The 15018-nt window shown below is 42.0% G+C and overlaps 1 protein-coding gene across 1 annotated transcript in view; it reads left to right on the forward strand.

The window, feature by feature from the left end:
* LOC147961335 (uncharacterized) overlaps positions 1 to 15018 on the forward strand; it is a 73347-nt gene that overhangs the window by 50781 nt on the left and 7548 nt on the right. The window lies entirely within an intron of this gene.

The raw sequence follows: 15018 nt of genomic DNA on the forward strand, positions 1-15018 counted from the left end.
AAGGAATGCAGTTTTTACATCCATTTGCCAAATTTCATAATTATAAAATGCGGCAATTATAATCATGATTCGGACAAACTTGAGCATCGCTATGGGTGAGAAGGTCTCATCATAGTCAACTCCTTGAACTTGTCGAAAACCTTTCGCAATAAGTCGAGCTTTGTAGACAGTAACATTACCGTCAGCGTCAGTCTTCTTCTTGAAAATCAATTTATTCTCTATGGCTTGCCGATCATCGGGCAAGTCAACCAAAGTCCACACTTTGTTCTCATACATGGATCCCATCTTAGATTTCATGGCCTCAAGCCATTTTGCAGAATCTGGGCTCATCATCGCTTCCTCATAGTTCGTAGGTTCGTCATGGTCAAGTAACATGACCTGCAGAATATGATTACCGTACCACTCTGGTGTGGATCATATCCTGGTTGGCCTAAGTGGTTCAATAGTAACTTGATCTAAAGTTTCATGATCATCATCTTTAGCTTCCTCACTAATTGGTGTAGGAATCACTGGAACTGATTTCTGTGATGAACTACTTTCCAATTCGGGAGAAGGTACAATTACCTAATCAAGTTCTACTTTCCTCCCACTCACTTCTTTCGAGAGAAACTCCTTCTCTAGAAAGGATACATTCTTAGCAACGAATATCTTGCATTCGAATCGGTGATAGAAGGTGTACCCAACAGTCTCCTTTGGGTATCCTATGAAGATACATTTCTCCGATTTGGGTTCGAGCTTTTTCACATAAGAATCGCAACCCCAAACTTTAAGAAACGAGAGCTTAGGTTTCTTGCTAAACCACAGTTCATATGGCCGGTGTCGTCTCAACGGATTTAGATGGTGCCCTATTTAATGTGAATGCAGCCGTATCTAAAGCATAACCCCAAAACGATAGCGGTAAATCGGTAAGAGACATCATAGATCACACCATATCTAATAAAGTACGGTTACGACATTCGGACACACCATTACGCTGTGTTGTTCTAGGTGGCGTGAGTTGCGAAACTATTCCACATTCTTTCAAATGAAGACCAAACTCATAACTCAAATATTCTCCTCCACAATCAGATCGTAGAAACTTTACTTTCTTGTTACAATGATTTTCCACTTCACTCTGAAATTCTTTGAACTTTTAAAATGTTTCAGACTTATGTTTCATTAAGTAGATATACCCATATCTGCTCAAATCATCTGTGAAGGTCAGAAAATAACGATACCCGCCGCGAACCTCAACACTCATCAGACCGCATACATCAGTATGTATTATTTCCATTAAGTCAGTGGCTCGCTCCATTTTTCCGAAGAACGGAGTCTTAGTCATCTTGCCCATGAGGCATGGTTCGCAAGCATCAAGTGATTCATAATCAAGTGATTCCAAAAGTCCATCAGCATGGAGTTTCTTCATGCCTTTACACCAATATGACCTGAACGACAGTGCCACAAATAAGTTGCACTATCATTATTAACTTTGCATCTGGTGGCTTCAATATTATGAATATGTGTATCACTACAATCAAAATTCAACAAAAATAGACCACTCATCAAGGGTGCATGACCATAAAAGATATTATTCATATAAATAGAACAACCATTATTCTCTGATTTAAAAGAATAACCGTCTCGCATCAAACAAGATCCAGATATAATGTTCATGCTCAACGCTGGCACCAAATAACAATTATTGAGGTCTAAAACTAATCCCGACGGTAGATGTAGAGGTAGCGTGCCGACGGCGATCACATCAACCTTGGAACCATTTCCGACGTGCATCTTCACCTCGTCCTTAGCCAATCTTCATTTAATTCGTAGCCCCTGTTTCGAGTTGCAAATATGAGAAACAGAACTAGTATCAAATACCCAGGCACTACTACGAGCATTATTAAGGTCCACATCAATAACATGTATATCAAATATACCTTTCACTTTACCATCTGATAATCCACAAGTATAGGGGATGGCAACAGTTTTCGAGGGTAGAGTATTCAACCCAAATTTATAGATTCGACACAAGGGAAGCCAAAGAATATTTGAGGGTATTAGCAGCTAAGCTGTCAATTCAGCCACACCTGGAGATTAATTATCTGCAGCAAATTGACCAGTAGAAAACTAGTTTGATAGTTTTGATAGTAGTGACAGCAGCAATAGTAACAGTAACAGTGATAGCAGTAATCTTGTAGAAAGTGTAACTATGATAATAACAGTAGTAACTTAGCAGAAACAATATGGAAAAGTTCATAGGCATTGGATCGATGACTTGTTGGATGATATTCATCATGTGACAGTTATAACCTAGGGCGATACGGCACCAGCTCCAGTTCATCGATATAATGTAGGCATGTATTCTGTAAATAGTCATACGTGCTTTATTAAAAGAACTTGCATGCCATATTTTGTCCTACCCTCCCATGGCAGCGGGATACATATTAGAAACTAAGGGATATTAAGGCCTCCTTTTTATAGAGAACTGGAACAAAGCATTAACACATAGTGAATAAATGAACTCCTCAAACTATGGTCATCATCGAGAGTGGGCCCGGTTGTTATCACTCCAGGGTTGTCGGATCATAACACGTAGTAGGGGACTATAACTTGCAAGATCGGATCTAGAACATGGATATAATGGTGATAACATAAATGGTTCAGATCTGAAATCATGGCACCCGGGCCCAAAGTGACAAGCATTAAGCAAAGCAAAGTCATAGCAACATCAATCTAAGAACTTAGTGGATACTAGGGATCAGGCCCTAACAAAACTAACTCGATTACATGATGATCCAACTCCTCACCGACTAGCGAGCCTATGAAGGAATTACTCACTATCGGTGGGGAGCATCATGGAATTGGCGATGGAGAAGGGTTGGTGATGACGAAGAACGAAGACCCCCCTCTTCGGAGCCCCAAACAGACTCCAGATCTTCCCTCCCGAGGAAGAATAGGGCTTGGAGACGGCTCCGTCTCATGGATCGCGATAATTCTTTTCTCCCTGATTTTTTCTCTAAAAATAGGAATTTATATTGTCAGGGTTGAGGTATGCGGGGCCACCAGGTGGGTACAACCCACCTGGGCGTGCTAGGAGAGGGGGCGCGCCCTGGTGGGTTGTGCCCACTCAGGGGCCCCTCTCCGGTAGGTCTTGGCTCCAAAAATACTTATATATTATATAAAAATTCCTCGCAAAGTTTCGTTCCATTCCAAGAACTTTTGTTTCTGCACAAAAACAACACCATGGCCCACCTATGTGCAAAGCACGTCGGTAGAACCAGTCTCATGAACGCGGTCATGTAATGTCTGTCCGGGCCGCTTCATCCAACAATACCGTCGAAATGTAAGACGTTGGTGGTAAGACATATGACTATTATCACCCACAACTCTTTGTGTTCTACTCGTGCATATCATCTACGCCTAGACCTGGCTCGGATGTCACTATTGGGGAACGTAGCATGCAATTTCAAAATTTTCCTACACTCACGCAAGATCTATCTAGGAGATGAATAGCAATGAGAGGGGGAGAGCATCTTCATACCCTTGAAGATCGCAAAGCGGAAGCGTTTATCAACATGGTTGATGTAGTCATACACCTTCACGATCCGTCCCGATCAAGTACCGAACATACGACACCTCCGCGTTCAGCACACGTTCAGCTCGATGACGTCCTCTCCTTCTTGATCCAGCAAGACGGGCGAAGTAGTAGATGAGTTCCGGCAGCACGATGGCGTGGTGACGGTGTTGGTGAAGAACAATCTCCGCGGGGCTTCATCAAGCACAACGGAAACTATGACGGAGGATAAACTAGAGAAGACGGGGTTGCCGGCACACAGCTTGGTGATTCTTGATGTCTTTGGTGCTAGCCCTTTCCCTCTATTTATATGTTGAGCCTTGGGGTCAAAACTTGGAGTAAAAGCCTCCACAAAGTCAGTTTCACCCGAAAGGCAAGAGTCCTTCTTGGACTCCAGGGCCAGACGCCAGGGACCTTGGCGTCTGGCCCCTGGACTCCGCAAAACTTCCATTTGCGCTTTCCAAAAACCTTGTGAGCTTTCCCCCTTAGCCAAAATAAAGTGTTCTCGTACCCAACCATATCGGAAACATATGGAACCCCTTCCGGTGAACTCCGGAACCCTTTCGTAGACCAACCACTATTACCCCATATATTAATCTTTACCTCGGGACCATTCCGGAGCTCCTCGTCATGTCCGTTATCGCATCCGGGATTCCGAACAACATTCGGTTACCAACCTACATAACTCATATAGTACTATATCGTCAACGAACGTTTAAGCATGCGGACCATATGGGTTCGAGAACTATGTAGACATGGCCAAGACACTTCTCTGGTCAATAAACAATAGCGGAACCTGGATGTCCATATGTTCTATGAAGATATTTATCGGTCGAACCTTATGAAAACATACATAATTCCCTTTCTGAATGGTATGTTACTTGCCCGAGATTCGATCGTCGGTATCCTCATACCTAGTTCAATCTCGTTACCAGAAAGTCTCTTTACTCGTTCCGTAATGCATCATCCCGCAACTAACTCATTAGTCACTTTGCTTGCAAGGCTTATGGTAATGTGCATTCCCGAGAGGGCCCACAGATACCTCTCCGATACATGGAGTGACAAATCCTAATCTTTATCTATGCCAACTCAACAAACACCTTCGGAGACACCTATAGAGCATCTTCATAATCACCCAGTTACATTGTGATGTTTGATAGAACACAAAGTTCCTTGACGCCTTCGGCACCGTGGGTTCTTTTACCCCGAGCCCCCACCCACTGCGAGGAGGGGAGGTGGTCGAGGCATTGGCCGAGCGACGGACAATGCCGCCGCTGACGGATTGGATGACGCGTGCACGGTCTGTTTTGGTCAGGGTCACGACAATGATCCTTCCACAGGTTCACCTACGGAAACCTTGTTACGACTTCTCCTTCCTCTAAATGATAAGGTTCAATGGACTTCTCGCGACGTCGGGGGCGGCGAACCGCCCCCGTCGCCGCGATCCGAACACTTCACCGGACCATTCAATCGGTAGGAGCGACGGGCAGTGTGTACAAAGGGCAGGTTTCATGCGATTCGGAATGAGTTTGTTAATAAGACTTGATCAACCTTGTTAGTGGATTCCTTTTGATGAGCATGCGATGGATGAAGTTAGAAAGCACCACTCTGTGTACCTTCTTTTTACTTTTTGTTATTTAGATTAAATAAAGTAAAAATAGTATTTTCAGTCGGTTTTCTGAATCATCCATGCAATAAAAAATACCCCAAAAATAAAATTCTCAAAATGCCCTGAAATTTTAATAAGATTTTTTCTGGAATATTTAAGAATTATTGGCACTGAGAACACACCAGGAGGCCTCACCATGTGCGCACGAGGGTGGAGGCGCGCTCCCCGGGCACGCCCCCTGACAAATGGACCCCACGTGGCCCCCCTCCACTTATTCTCGCACCCACACACTTCGTCTTCCTCCAGAAAAAATTATCCACCAGCTCAAACCCGAGTTCTAGCTCATCTTGCTGCCATTTTCGATCTCCTTGCTCAAAGCTCCATTCACAAAACTACTTCGGGGGATTGTTCTTCGGTATGTGACTCCTCCAATGGTCCAATTAGTTTTTGCTCTAGTGCTTTATTTATTGCAAATTTTTGCTACTTAGGTGACCTTGTTCTTCAGGCTTGCATGTCAAATTTATATGGTCCCAAGTAGTTTTAATGCATGATATGGCCTCTAGGCACTTGTGGGAGTAGTTGTTATCAATCTTGTTGAGTTTGATTCACTTTTATTTTGAGTCACTAAAAATTTCAGAAATTTTTCAAAGGAAGAAATATGTTTAGGAAAATATACCAAGGTGGTTCCTCAAGGAAGCAAGGACCCAGGCTCGCGATACGTGAGCCGGACTATGAACTACCAAGAGAAGCTCACGTGCGGCCATGTGAATGGCCGTTGATACGTCTCCATCGTATCTACTTTTCCAAACACTTTTCCCCTTGTTTTGGACTCTAACTTGCATGATTTGAATGGAACTAACCCGGACTGACGCTGTTTTCAGCAGAATTGCCATGGTGTTATTTATGTGCAGAAACAAAAGTTCTCGGAATGACCTAAAACTCCACGGAGATTATTTTTGGAAATAATAAAAAATACTGGCAAAGAATCAAGGCCAGGGGGCCCACACCCTAACCACGAGGGTGGGGGCGCGCCTGCCCCCTGGCGGGCCCCCTGGAGCTCCACCGACCTCAACTCCAACTCCATATATTCGTTTTCGGGGAGAAAAAAATAAGAGAGAAGGATTCATCACGTTGTACGATACGGAGCCGCCGCCAAGCCCTAAACTCTCTCGGGAGGGCTGATCTGGAGTCCGTTCGGTGCTCCGGAGAGGGGAATCCGTCGCCATCGTCATCATCAACCATCCTCCATCACCAATTTCATGATGCTCACCGCCGTTCATGAGTAATTCCATCATAGGCTTGCCGGACGGTGATGGGTTGGATGAGATTTATCATGTAATCGAGTTAGTTTTGTTTGGGTTTGATCCCTAGTATACACTATGTTCTGAGATTGATGTTGCTATGACTTTGCTATGCTTAATGCTTGTCACTAGGGCCCGAGTGCCATGATTTCAGATCTGAACCTATTATGTTTTCATGAATATATGTGAGTTCTTGATCCTATCTTGCAAGTCTATATTCACCTACTACGTGTTATGATCTGGCAACCCCGAAGTGACAATAATCGGGACCACTCCCGGTGATGACCGTAGTTCTTGGAGTTCATGTATTCACTATGTGTTAATGCTTTGGTCTGGTACTCTATTAAAAGGAGGCCTTAATATCCCTTAGTTTCCGCTAGGACCCCGCTGCCAGAGGAGGGTAGGACAAAAGATGTCATGCAAGTTCTTTTCCATAAGCACGTACGACTATATTCGGAATACATGCCTACATTACATTGATGAATTGGAGCTAGTTCTGTGTCACCCTAGGTTATGACTGTTATATGATGAACCGCATTCGACATAATTCTCTATCACCGATCCATTGCCTACGAGCTTTCCATATATTGTTCTTCACTTATTTACTTTTCCGTTGCTATTGTTATCATAACTACAAAACACCAAAAATATTACTTTTGCTACCGTTACCACTACTATCATATTACTTTGCTACTAAACACTTTGCTGCAGATACTAAGTTTCCAGGTGTGGTTGAATTGACAACTCAGCTGCTAATACTTGATAATATTCTTTGGCTCCCCTTGTGTCGAATCAATAAATTTGGGTTGAATACTCTACCCTCGAAAACTGTTGCGATCCCCTATACTTGTGGGTTATCAAGACTATTTTCTGGCGCCGTTGAGGGGGAGCATAGATCTATTCTTTGAGTCACTTGGGATTTATATCTGCTTATCATTATGAAGAACTTGAGAGATCTAAAAACCAAGATTTATCACTCAAGTACGAGGGGAGGTAAGGAACTGCCATCTAGCTCTGCACTTGATTCACCTTCTGTTTTGAGTAAGCTTGCGACATGTAAACCTGCTTCTACTATTAATTCTAATATGTCGCATATTATTGATGATTCCACTTCTGCTATGCATGATACTTATGATGAAACTACTTCTATGCTTGATACTACTGTGCCACTTGGTGAATTTCTTGATGAAAAACTTGCTAGGGCTAGACAGAATGAAATTATTGAAACTGATAATATTGATGAAAGTGATGATGAAGGCTCTCCTAATAAATATGAATTTCTTGTTGTGCCTAAGGGCTATGTTATGGATGAAGAAACTAAAAGAGACATTCTTGCTTGCAATGATAGAAGTGACCTTAAGAAATTATTAGCTAAGCTTAAACAAAAAACTCTAAATGCTAGAATGAAATATGATCCTGCTTATGCTTCTTCACCTATCTTTGTTACAGATAAGGATTATGAATTCTCTATTGATCCTGATATAATTACTTTGGTTGAATCTGATCCTTTTTATGGTTATGAATCTGAAACTGTTGTGGCACATCTTACTAAATTAAATGATATAGCCACCCTGTTCACTAATGATGAGATAACTCGCTACTTTTATATCCTTAAAATATTTCTGTTCTCATTAAAGGGTGATGCTAAGATATGGTCTAATTATCTTGATCCTGGTTGTGTGCGTAGTCCCGAGGATATGATTTATTACTTCTCTGCCAAATATTTCCCTACTCATAAGAAACAAGCTGCCTTAAGGGATATATATAATTTTGTGCAAATTGAAGAAGAGAGTCTCCCACAAGCTTGGGGGAGGCTTCTCCAATTACTTAATGCTTTGCCTGATCATCCTCTTAAGAAAAATGAAATACTTGATATGTTTTATAATGGACTAAGCAATGCTTCTAGGGATTACGTGGATAGTTGTGTTGGTTCTGTTTTCAGGGAAAGAACACTGGATGAAGATGAAATTCTATTGAATAATATGTTGACAAATGAAAATAATTGGACACTTCCTGAGCTAGCTCCTGAGCCTATTCCTAAACCAACCCCGAAGAAAAGAGGTGTTCTATTCTCAGTCCTGAAGATATGCAAGAGGCAAAGAAATGCATGAAAGAAAAGGGTATTAAAGCTGAAGATGTTAAGAATTTACCTCCTATTGAAGAAATACATGGTCTTGATAACCCGACACAGGTAGTAAAGGTAAATTCTCTCCATAGATATGATAAAGCTAAAATCCCTCCTACTAAGTTTGCTATACAATGTTTGGATGAGTTTGATAACTTTTTGGTTAAGCAAGAAGACTTCAATGCATATTTTGGTAGACAATTGAAACAAAATGCTTATATGATTGAACACTTGGGTGATTATATGTCTAGAGTTAAAGGTGAACTTAAACTCATTAGTAAACATGCTTCTATGGTTACCACTCAAGTATAGCAAGAACTTAAAGCCCAAAATGATTTGCTCAATGAATTGAATAGTAAGAATAATGATAATGCTGTGAGAGTTATGACTAGAGGTGGTAAAATGACCCAGGAACCTTTGTATCCTGAGGGCCACCCTAAGAGAATTGAGCAAGATTCTCAGAGAAATGATATTGATGCACCTAGTCCTTCTAAGAGGAAGAAAAAGAAAGATTATAGGACTTTGCATGCTTCTAGTGAACCTGTTATTGACACACGTGAGAATCCCAATGATATCTCTACTTCTGATGCTGAAACACAATCTGGTAATGAACATGAAACTAGTGATAATGTTAATTATAATGTTCATTTTGATGCTCAACCTAGCAATGATAATGATATAGAAGCTGAACCTGCTGTTGATCTTGATAACCCACAATCAAAGAATCAATGTTATGATAAAAGAGACTTTGTTGCTAGGAAACACGGTAAGGAAAAGAGCCTTGGGTTCAGAAACCCATGCCTTTTCCTCCTAAGCCATCCAAGGAAAAGGATGATGAGGATTTTGTGTGCTTTGTTGAAATGATTAGACCTATCTTTTTGCGTATGCGTTTGACTGATATGCTTAAAATGAATCCTTATGCTAAGTACATGAAAGATATTGTTACTACTAAAATAAAGATACCGGAAGATGAAATTTCCACCATGCTTGCTAATTATACTTTTAAGGGTGGAATACCTAAGAAGCTAGGAGATCCAGGAGTACCAACTATACCATGCTCCATTAAAAGAAACTATGTTAAAACTGCTTTATGTGATCTTGGAGCCGGTGCTAGTGTTATGCCTCTCTCTTTATATCGTAGACTTGATTTGAATAAGTTGACACCCACTGAAATATCTTTGCAAATGGCTAATAAATCAACTACTATACATGTCGGTATTTGTGAGGATGTGCCTGTTGTGGTTGCAAACGTTACTATTTTAACGGACTTTGTTATTCTTGATATTCCCGAGGACGATAGTATGTCTATTATTCTTGGAAGACCCTTTTTAAATACTATAGGGGCTGTTACTGATTGCACCAAAGGCAATGTCACTTTTCATGTTAATGGTAATGAGCATACGGGACACTTTCCGAGGAAACAACCTCAAGTCCACAGTATCAATTATATTGGAAAAATTCCGTCAATTATCTTTGGAGGTTTTGAATTTCCTCTTCTTACTGTAAAGAAGAAATATGATATTCTTATTGTTGGGGATGTCCATATCCCCGTTGAGGTAACCTAGTGTTATTCGAAATTTCTCTGGTTTCATGTTACTCGAAATGAGTTTGTTAACGAGACTTGATCAACCTTGTTAATGGATTCCTTTTGATGAGCATGAGATGGATGAAGTTAGAAAGCACAACCATCTGTACCCTCCTTTTACTTTCTGTTATTTAGTTGAAATAAAGTAAAAAAAAGTAATTTCTGCCTATTTTCTGATTATCCGTGTAATATAAAAATACCCCAAAAAAATTCTCCAAATGCCCTGAAATTTAAATATGGATTTTTCTTGAATATTTGAGAATATCTGGCATTGAGAACACAGTAGGGGTAGAAAGCACCTAGCCACAAGGGTCCACGGCGTGCCCACCCCCCTGGGCGCGCCCCCTGCCTCGTGGGCCCACAATGGCTCCCCTCCATTTATTCCTGCACCCACACACTTCTTTTTCCTCCCAAAAAAATCACCATCCAGCTCAAGAACGAGTTCTAGCTCATTTTGCTGCGATTTTCGATCTCCTTGCTCAAAGCACCTCTCACAAAACTGCTTTGGGGGGTTGTTCCTTGGTGTGTGACTCCTCCATTGGTCCAATTAGTTTTTGTTCTAGTGCTTTATTCATTGCAAATTTGTGATGCCTAGGTGACCATGTTCTTGAGCTCGCATGTCAAATTTATATGGTTCCAAGTAGTCCTAATGCATGATATAGGTCCTAGGCACTTGTAGGAGTAGTTGCTATCAACTTTGTTGAGCTTGGTTCACTTTTATTTGAAGTTACTAAAAGTTTCAGAATTTTTCAGAAAATAATGAAGATATTTTTGACGGGCTCACCGAGTCGAAGCTCGAAGGAAAAGAAAAATGAAGAAGCAGAGAGGCCCAAATATAATCTGGCTCGCACCACGGAGGTTTGTCCGTGTGAATGGCCTTCCGATGATTTCTTGAGAGCAGCCGGATTTATGATGATTTTTATGAATTGGCTAAGAATGCAGGCCTCACCGACTTCCTCCATGACCAACGCGAACAATATCTCTTACTCACCAATACTTTTGTGCAAAACGTCTACTATTATCCTAGGGAATCACCTCCTTTAGTAGAGTTTCATTTATATGATGTGTTTAAGAAGATGTCACTATATGAATTTTGCAGGGTTTGCAAAATATCTTTCGAGGGTAGCTTAGAGGAACCAGATCGTAGAGATGTGGATGGGTTTATTGACACTATCACTGTAGGGGAAACTAGGAAAGTTTCCAATGCAAGAATCACTAGCATACATTTTCCTGTTTTACGCTACTTTGCAATATCTGCTAGTCGTTGCTTAATTGGCCGCAGAAACTGTGGAAACCTTAGTGTTCCTGATATTATTATTTTGTTCCATGGTTTATTCCGTGACGACTCTGTTAGTATGGGAAGTATTATTGTCAAACGGTTAAGTCTGAACCGTACAAAGGGCCCCATCTTTGGAGGTGTCTATGCTTCACGCCTTGCTACACAATATAACTTACCTATTAGGCACTACGAAAAGGAAGAAAAATTGCTGCCTACTGTTTATATACATTATAAGAGTATGGTAGCACATGATTTTATTGTTAAGAATAGGGAAAATGAGCTTAAATACAAATTTTTCTTTGATTGACATCATCCTGAGACTATTACCCTGCCTGCTCCTTCCTTGTTTGATTTATCTGCAGGCAAGTACCTTGTTCCGTTTCAGGACATTCACGCCTACCAGAACCCTAAATCAGCTGCAGAGCCAGAGCCGGAACTATAGTTTGAGCCTCCACGACAGTCTGATTACCAGTGGGATCCAGAGGCGATTGCCAGCCAGTGGCAATCTGACTATGCATCACAGTACGACCCCAACTACAACTTTGGATATCCGCCAGGCCGTCCGTGGCAGTAGACCAACTTAGGCCAAAAGCCTAAGCTTGGGGGAGTACGTATTTCCCACCGACATTACCTTCATGTTCACACACTCATTGCTAGTTGTCAGTGCTCATACTTTTTCATTGTATCATCCATACTAGTTTATTTCCTTTTTATGCTTTCTTATTGTGTGTTTGATAAACCTTAAGAAAAAACAAAAAAAATCAATGGTAGCTTTTAGCTAGCTTTAATTTCTATGCATGTAGTAGTAATTAAAAAGAAAATCCAAAAATATTTCCTGTTCTTCTTTTGCTTGTTGGGAGCTTTCCCGTGTAAATAGTTTTATTTCTTTTCTTTCCTTTGGGGGTCGATAGGAGAAGACCATGATTAAATTGTTGAAGTGACTCCTATATGCATTATTGTTGACCTGACAAAAGAGCCTACATTGCCTTGTCTTCTCCTGTTTATTGAATGCTTGCAGATTCCATCTTAGTCCAATGCACGTGCACTATTATTATTATCCACATCGTTTGGTCGTGCAAGTGAAAGGCAATTATGACGATATATGATGGACTGACTGAGATGAGAAAAGCTGGTATGAACTCGACCTCTCTTGTTTTTGTAAATATGATTAGTTCATCGTTCCTGATTCAGCCTATTATGAATAAACATGTTTGCAATGACAACTAGAGATCATAGTTTCTTATGCCATGCTTAATTAGCTAGGAGCTTATAATGGTTTACCTTGCGTGCCAACATGCTATTAAAATGGTTGTGATGTGGTATGATAGGGTGGTATCCTCTTTTGAATGATTCGAGTGGCTTGACTTGGCACATGTTCACGCATGTAGTTGAAACAAAATCAACATAGCCTCTACGATATTTATGTTCATGGTGGATTATATCCTACTCATGCTTGCATTCGGTGTTGATTAATTTTAATGCATGTTCATGATTGTTGTCGATCTCTAGCTAGTCGCTTCCCAGTCTTTTTCTAGCCTTCACCTGTACTAAGCGGGAATACTGCTTGTGCATCCAACTCCATAAACCCCAAAGTTATTCCATATGCGTCCACCATACCTACCTATTTACGGCATCTACCTGCCATTCCAAGTAAATTTGCATGTGCCAAACTCTAAACCTTCAAATAAACATTTTGTTTTGTATGCTCGAATAGCTCATATATCAACTAGGGATGTCTGTATCTTCCATGTTAGGCGGGTTATTCTCAAGAGGAGTGGACTCCACTCCTCACTCACGAGAAAATGGCTGGTCAGTGGGATGCGCAGTCCCATGCTTTATGCAAATCAAATCAAAATAATTGCAAACAAAACTCCCCCTGGGACGGTTGTTAGTTGGAGGCACTCGTTGTTTCGAGCAAGCCATGGATTGATGCTTGTTGGTGGAGGGGGAGTATAAACTTTACCATTCTATTTGGGAACCGCCTATAATGTGTGTAGCATGGAAGATATCGCCATCTCTTGGTTGTTATGTTGACAATGAAAGTATACCGCTCAAAATATTATTCACCTCTATTTCAAAATCGAGCTCTGGCACCTCTACAAATCCTTGCTTCCCTCTGCAAAGGGCCTATCTATTTACTTTTATGTTGAGTCATCATCCTCTTATTAAAAACCACCAGTTGGAGAGAACCGCTGTCATTTGCATTCATTACTGTTAGTTTACATTGAGTATGACTTGACTGGATCTCTTTTACCATGAATTACAATGTCTGGTTAGTCCTTGATCTTTAAAGGTGCTCTACATTTATGTTTTGCGGTCTCAGAAAGGGCTAGTGAGATACCATCTTGTTATATCATATCACTACACCACGGTAGAGTTTAGGTGACACACTTCTGTGGGCAAAGATCAACTAATCTTCACAAAGCATCTGTCACCATAGCTTTTAACTTTTCTCTTCATATCAAGTGTTGGCAAAGGTATATCACTTTTGACACATTAAAGGTCGGCAACCACAAAGCGACAACTTGTCAATCAGTAATTGCTTAATGACGTGCTATGTGTCGGCGTATGTGTTGGCCATAACGGATTTTTAGTCGAGGTAGCTACCTATTTACTGACCTAAAATGTGTTGTTGTATGTGGGGTATATGTGCTCGGATTAAGTGTCGGCGTAGGTGTACACGTGTCAATCGTGGGAAGGTTAGAAACTTGGCGTTAGATTTCGGCGCGCGAGCGAAATTTCGCCTGTTGTTGCAAAATATCACCCAGTGCAAAATACCCCTCCCCCATGCAAAATACCCCAAATCGAAGCGAACCCTAACCCGTGCCTCCTGCCGCCGCCGTCACGCTCGATCCAATCCTCTGCCGCCATCGCCGCCGGCCTCGCGCTCCACCCAGTCCTTAATCCGCCATCAGCAGCTCGCACTCCCCCGCCGCCGACCTCGGGCTCCACCCGTCCTCAATCCGCCGTACTCAATCCCCCGAGATCTAGCCCTAGATCGAGCCGCCGCCCTCGCGCTGCACATCCAGCCTTGGTCCGCGCACAGCCCCCTTCCCCCCGACGTCTAGCCGCCGTCCCCGCCAGTCCCCGTCCTGTGGCTGCCGGGGATCCATCTCCGGGCTCCTGCTGCTGCCGTACTTGCTGCTGCGGGGCTCCATATCCGGGCTCCTATTGCCGCCGGAGCTCCATCTCCGGGCTCCCGCTGCTGCCGGCCCTGCTGCTGTTCGACTTCTGCCCCGTGCTGCCGGGCTCCATCTCCGGGCTCATTCCACTACTGCCCGGACCTGCTCCTGCCGTACCTGCTACTATCGGGCTCCATCTCCGGGCTCCGCTGCCGTAGCTCCGCTTCCGTGCCCTGAGTAAGAATCAACTCCTACTGAGATTATCTTCTCTGTACTTGAATTGTATGGAGTTGCTTGTTACAATAGACAACCGGACAAGAATGTGTATTTGTTGCTTGAATAGTTATTGTTTTGTATTTCCATTGCATGATTAATGATTGTCGCTTCACTGATGCAAAGCTAACACTACCACACTGGCCAAATTTAGATACTTGGCAAATTTGA

Source organism: Triticum urartu, chromosome 7A (genome assembly GCF_056163025.1).
Source record: "Triticum urartu cultivar PI428250 chromosome 7A, HENAU_Tu73, whole genome shotgun sequence".
NCBI classification, from domain to species: domain Eukaryota; kingdom Viridiplantae; phylum Streptophyta; class Magnoliopsida; order Poales; family Poaceae; genus Triticum; species Triticum urartu.